The sequence below is a fragment of the Cupressus sempervirens genome, chromosome 5 (genome assembly GCF_028749045.1).
Source record: "Cupressus sempervirens isolate cs-2001-9-10 chromosome 5, ASM2874904v1, whole genome shotgun sequence".
Lineage (NCBI taxonomy): Eukaryota > Viridiplantae > Streptophyta > Pinopsida > Cupressales > Cupressaceae > Cupressus > Cupressus sempervirens.
The window spans coordinates 12,285,775-12,292,606 of NC_143122.1; the positions used below are offsets into that span (position 1 = coordinate 12,285,775).

General features: G+C 31.7%; 1 pseudogene; it reads right to left on the reverse strand.

Moving 5' to 3' along the window:
• Positions 1-712: 712 nt before the first annotated feature.
• LOC149554363 (indole-3-acetic acid-induced protein ARG7 pseudogene) lies at positions 713-1,374 on the reverse strand (annotated as a pseudogene).
• Between the last annotated feature and the right edge of the window lie 5,458 nt (positions 1,375-6,832).

Genomic DNA, 6,832 nt, shown 5'->3' on the forward strand with positions numbered 1-6,832 from the left:
GGCTCTTTTTTCTCAAGCATAGACCTTTTTTCTCAAGCTTAATTTTTCCCTTATTGTGTTATGTTTAAGGGTGGCCTTTCAAATGAACCTTCAAAATTAAGGTCAATTTCTAAGAATAAGCCTATCATTTTTAGGTTTCGCTTGGTTGCTAGAATAAGAATAGGAAATTAGGAATATATTGTCTACTTTCAGTTCGGTGTGCCAATTAGAATACAGAATAGGAATACATATTCCCATTTTACCCCTAAAATTAGCTTATGTGCATTCCAAAAAATAGTTGTCCCATTTTGCTCCTAAAATTAGCTTATGTCCATTCCAAAAAATAGTTATAATTGGAAGAGCCATTCTTATTCTCCATATGCATTCTTATTCTCAATTCCAATGCTTGCATCCAAACAAGGGCTTTTAGAGTCTATTGCCTTCAAAGTTTTGTGTATGAGTTGTGGCAAAGGTTGACTCCAAGTCTATATTTGTCAAATTCAGTTAGATGATGATTAACTAATCTAATTAGTAGTATTTGAAAATATAACTTAAAAGATTTATTTACAAGTCATCTACGTGTATATGTAGAATTGCTAGTTAGAAAAGTACTTTTAGATGATATAATCTCTTAGAAATGCTAATTTCTTCTTAATTATATTTTTGGCAACATTACATCGAGAGAGATATAAACTAAACTCAAGAGAAGGGTCATAGAAAAACATCAAGTCAATTTCTAGTTCATGGAAACATTTTTATTTTTATTTTGGTAAACATATACATTTTAATGAATTCTGATTATGAACAACAACGTCTTTCCGGTGGCCTATTTCTATTGAGGGAGGGATGACAATGAGTTCCATCCACCTTCACCTCTTCCAATTCTACACCCTTTCCCCAGTGTGGACATCACGTACTGAAAAGAGACCTCATCACAGGGAATTGTAAGTCCCATCTGGTGATCAAATCCATACTCCTCCTCTGCCTTATCCAGCAGTGCCCGGAATAGAGAATGACTGAAATACTTTGTGGGGATGATATACCTACATCTTTCACTTCCAACATACACTGCACAGTGTCCCTTTGGGACATCGCCAGGGAGGCCACCCCAGGATCTGTTCAACGGTTCATTTCTTGTGCTCAAATGTGATCTTTTGCTCTTTGAAGAAAGAGCATATCCGTCCGCCTTCATTAAATTGGCAACCCTACAGAGGGCTCTCATTATGTGCTTCACAATAAGGACTTGCGGGTTTCCTTTGCTCCTTGCCATTGCACAATAATAGAATGCCGGATAAGAGGGAATGCTTTGTGAGTAGAGTGAAGAACATGTTCAGTATATATGCCAAAGAAAAACTCAAACCAACCATTCATCCACCTACCGACTCAAACTAGCTATCATTAGATTTTGAGACTGTCGTTGAACCAATAATGTGGTATCCAATGTCCTTAACTTTTGTACTAAGCTGCTTTACATGGTGGGAATCTTAGTCGTCCTGGCATCAAATCAATGAAGCAAAGGATGCGTGGGTTTGCCGAGGTGTGAGTTCACAGGCAGACCAATAAACATTTTTCTTTCGGTGAGTGCCTGTCTATATCAATGCATGAATTATTGGAAAAGATTGCGCATGACATGTTGCTCATGTATATTTCTCACCACACACAGATATATCAACAGTTAATCCTGCAAATTTCAACATAGTTTTGTGAATTTATTAAATTGTAAATTCAGAGAGTAAACTAATGTAGTTTGAATAAGTTTGCTTCTTATATATACACGAATATTTATGTTAAAATTGTATAAATGAGAAAAACAAGATAATATTTATAAAAGGAATTGGTAGAAAAGATATACTTATTAATAGAGTCAAAGATAAGATAACAAAATGAAGTCCAACAAAATCTATGTTTTGTCCCTAAGATCCACCCATCCTTATGTCAATAAGAATCACCCCATGTAACTTTAGAAAGCTCTTTAATAACTCATTATTATTATCTTTGTCTTTGTCTTGGCACTGTATAATGAATAATGTGATTTTCAAGTATTTGAATTTTGAACTAAAAATTTGTTTTTCTTTTCATATCATTACAGAGAGTATGCAGAATTTTTGTGTATGCATGTTATTCATATTAAGATCAAATACAACAAAATACTACACTTGCATCGAAGATGTTGGAAGGGGATAGTGCGTACTCGTTATTTTCTTCAAAACAATAATTAGATCATTAAAAAAATATCAATTGATTCTGATTCATCATCCATTGTGATGATTTATTTTGACATTTCATAGCAATATTGAATTAGAAAGGAAGATGTCATGACTCATCCCTTAATACTCATATTTTGTAGGAGAATTGTTGACTATTTTTTCTTGGATTCAACTTATGTTGATATATTGACATACTTTTTGTCTTTCTAACTAAAATAATTTCAATATTTTTTCTTCCTTTAGAGAACATTGTCCATGTTAATTTTATAAATTGAATTTATAAAATGATTTTATTTTTATCATGATGTCACATAATTGGTATAATGTTATAGAAATATTGATGAATTGTTTATTTATTTGATGCAATAGAGTTACACATATATGATGATATTTTATTTCATTATGATTTAGATACTAACCTATTGATACATTTTTTTCAAAGTGTGTTTGAGTGGCTATAGGTGGAGGTACATGAGGCTAGTTTTTTGATAGTGATGGTTTGGATGCCTCGACTCTATACGCAAACCATCTTGTTTCTCAAAACCACAGATTGGAAATCTAAGAGAACTAGGCACTTCTCAATGAATTTGTCAATTAGCTTTGGCCAATAGACAAGAATTATCAATGCTCAATTTTCCTAGCACATTGGTCTTTGGAGAACCAAGGTGTGCGAACATATACCTTAACCTATACTTTAGGCTTAAGGAATTTTATAGAAAATCAAGGGAAAATTCCCCTCAAAATGGAAAGTAGTCTAGAGATGAGCCAAGTTATGTGACTTGATAGCCAATATGATCTTATAATTTTTAAGTTTTAAATTGAAATAAGGTAAGAAATAATTTTAGAATAAAAAGTATTAAAACAACGAATTAGTTGTTAACTTATTGAATATTGATAAGACAAGTGTTTGATTCAATTCAATGGCTATTAGAGTATCTCTTATCCAACTGCATATACAATCCTCTATGATAGTGCATATCTCACACACCATCATCCATCCAAATATTATTAATGCATAAAATTTTAAGTTTAGACACATTTACTAGGCCAATTCAATTTAATTTTTTGAGTAGAAAACTAATTAGACAAAAATCTAGAGACAAAAGGTCTTCATAAATTTCTTGATGATCAAATAAAAATGAAGAAGAAATGATTTTCCAGCATAAGAACTACAATTGATTATGGAGCCAATAATAATTGAGATATAAAACTACTAGCTCTTTGTATTGATTTTAAAAAATGAATGACCTTATATTCAAGTTTTAGTTATTGCAATTTTATATACTATATCTCTCTAAACTATCATATGCCATTTTTCTAGTCTTGATATCCCTCTTACTCAAAATAAAGGGATGTGAACAAGGTATAGAATAATTTTAATTGAGGATAAAATAAGTTTTTTACAAGGACATGAGACCCCAAAATTTTTCAAAAAGATTTAAATTTTAAACTCCTAAATGAAACAATATCCTAACCAATAGTCACAGCCACAACCACAAACAATAGAACTTGGCTCAAGCTAGCACAAAAACTAGCATGATCTAAGAAATTGATAGTCTAACTAGAGAAAAAAATATAAAAGAGGAAAGAAAAAGGAAGAAGAGGATAGACTAATTCTTCTACATATTCTTTCAGCTTCTAATTTATGCTTTTGATCTTCTTTGTGACCTCTTTGATGTCTTCTTTGTTGGTTTGGGTCTCTTTCTTCTACTTCTTCTTGCTATTGGATCAGGTAAATCTTCTAGGACCAACATCCACCTCTTCCATTTTAGCTTCCTCTAGGTTGAGCACTAGCTTCACCTCCTTACCCTACCTTGAGTTACGAAAAACCCTCTTCATATAGTCTATGATAGCCTCAAGAAATTGGTGGCATCTAATCAACACATCTCTTGTCACATCTTCCATTTAATTAATTTTTCTCTTTATTTATTCGATCATCTCTAGATTCCCCTTGTGGTCTACCTCCTTCTCCTTCTTCCCTTCCTCTTCCTCTTGACTTTACATATCCTCAATTTTCTCTTCAAGAGCTTTACTTCTTAAGTTCAACATTTTGAGGGAAGAAAATTCCCATTTATCCAATCTGAGTGAGTGGAGAGAGATCTCTTTTTTAGTTTACAAAACACCATGAGAAGGGTCAATGGCCAAGTAATGGATATCTTCCTTTGTAAGCTTGAAATTGAACTCCTCGTCATCAACAACAGGTAGCATTGGAATCCTTTCCTTTCTCTTTTCTTTTTCCTCCTAGAAAGACTTGTCCCTTTTTTCTTTTTGTTTTGGGATTTGAGACATGCCTTTAGTCACCTTTAGCATCTTGTAGGGAGATTAATAAATCATGCTCAACCAATTCATCATAGCTAACATGCCTAATGGCTTCTCTTGGATCCTCTTCATTGATATTATTTTGAGGGGTTTTAATTACCTTTTCTTTGATTACCATTAGAGGACTCATCTCATCCAAAGTATCCTAAATTTTATTTTCTGTTAATACCATAAGAGAACTCATCTTTTTTTGAATTGAACATAGATAGGGGGGGAAAACTAGGACACTAATACCACCAAAAAAATTCCCACGGATTCATAATTTTTAATTTCATCTAAATTTTCTATTTCATCTCCGCTTTCACCTTCCCTTAGTCACTTCTTTATCTTCTTTGTATTCACTTTCTTCTCCATATTTTGAGATAATATGTGCATAATTCACTGTATCCTTCTTTCTTTTAGTTGAACTAGGGGAATCCATAGATAATTTTCCTAAAATTATTTTACCTTTGCCTACTTTTCCCTTGAGCCTACCATTTTACCACTATGTTTTGAAATCCTCTTGGACAAACAGGCTTAGGAATAATTTTATTACATAACTATTAATCAACCTCATCATACCCTCACACAATATGCATGTTTTACGATTAGACCTTAAACATTAAGACTTTGAGATAATGATCACAACATATAGAAGGGAAAAACTACCCTTTATTAATATCTAAAGTTATTAAGAAGTACAAAGTGGTGGGGGCAGGGTAGTGAATCAAGATCTCTAACACTTTTACTACATCAAACATAAACCATTTCAAACTTAATTAACCATGTACCTAGTTAACCTAAATCATGCATCATCTTGTGATAATATGCAATATCATATCTACCATAAACACATAAATAAGTAATCAAAACATGACACAAGATCTGGTAATGCCAAAACCCTCGAACGTGAAGGTAAAATTGTAGTACAAATGACAGTCACAAAATATTTACTTTTAAAACAATAAAGTTCTTGTTAGGGCTATAATTTGGTCACTTCTAATCATCTACATTGTGAGGGGTCTTCTCTTTTAAAAGCTAATAAGATTCTTAAGTCTACCTTTGAAAAAGGATTTATTTTCACAATCAAGTGAGTACTCTATTAAGAGATTTACAATAGAACTTTTAGGACCACTCTATTTTGAGATTGACTTGCCACACTTGTTAACATGTAACAATTCCTTGATACTTTAGTTTGCACTAAAATTTTGATAACATATCTTCTCTATCCAAACTATACTCATCTCATGGTGAATGATTTGCAATATCTCATTACTACAATGCTTGATCTCCTTAGTCCATAACTTACTGATTCATCTTCACATACATGAATTCCTCTAACACACTCACAACACCATTTTCTATCTCGAAACCCTTTTTTATATCCATCTCATGAAACTTCTAGATCACAATCAATGATCTACATTCATCATTTTTTCCACTTGACCTTTATATTTTTATTATTGGTGCATCACATTGAATACAAATTAATGATACATAATCATACGTGTAATTACCTCCTTGATTAGCTTCTCAAATTTAGAAATAATATTCATGCTTGGAAAAATGGTTTACATAACATTTTGTGCCATTCCAATCTCATATACTCAAATTGTTTAACTTGGCACTTACACCTTCTTGATGCTTGATCATTCTTGGTTCTTCACGATGTCTCTTAGCATGAAGTATACTCAGCTTCAACTATTTTTACTTCTGAACTACCTAGCTTATATAGGACTTGGGGATAAAAGTACAAAGTTATGTCACCTTTTAGGGTGACTTGTCAGAATGACTAAATTTGGGTTTTTCTATCTAAAAATCAATTTTATTTAAACATATAATCTAGAAAAATTCATTCTAACGAAGTTATATATGGCTTCCCACTTTTCCAATTGGAAATATCTATTAAATGCATGTTTATACTAGTTTGTATCCAATTACTAAAGAAATAAAATTGTTTTAGAAAACTGACGTTTCAATAACTCTTACTATTTTTTATGATATGTTTTTAATAACTTATAAGCACCATTTTATATAGCTCAAATTCAAGAGTATTCTCATATAGAGTTTAGATTGTTTTAATTAGATATAGTATATTGTAATTAAAAAATTCTACAAGTATGTATTTTAACACTCGAGAAGATGTCAATTTTGAGAAAGGAAAAAATATTAAATCATATTAAAAAATTTTAAAGATCACATAATGTTCTAGAGGAGAGAGTCCTCTTCAAGAATGTATAATTATTTTTCTAGTTAGAATAGATCTGTTTCAAAAAAATGTGCTAGGAGATGAAAACTGTTGATTTCAGGTGAGTTGAAATTTGAATCGTTATAAAAGATAAAATATA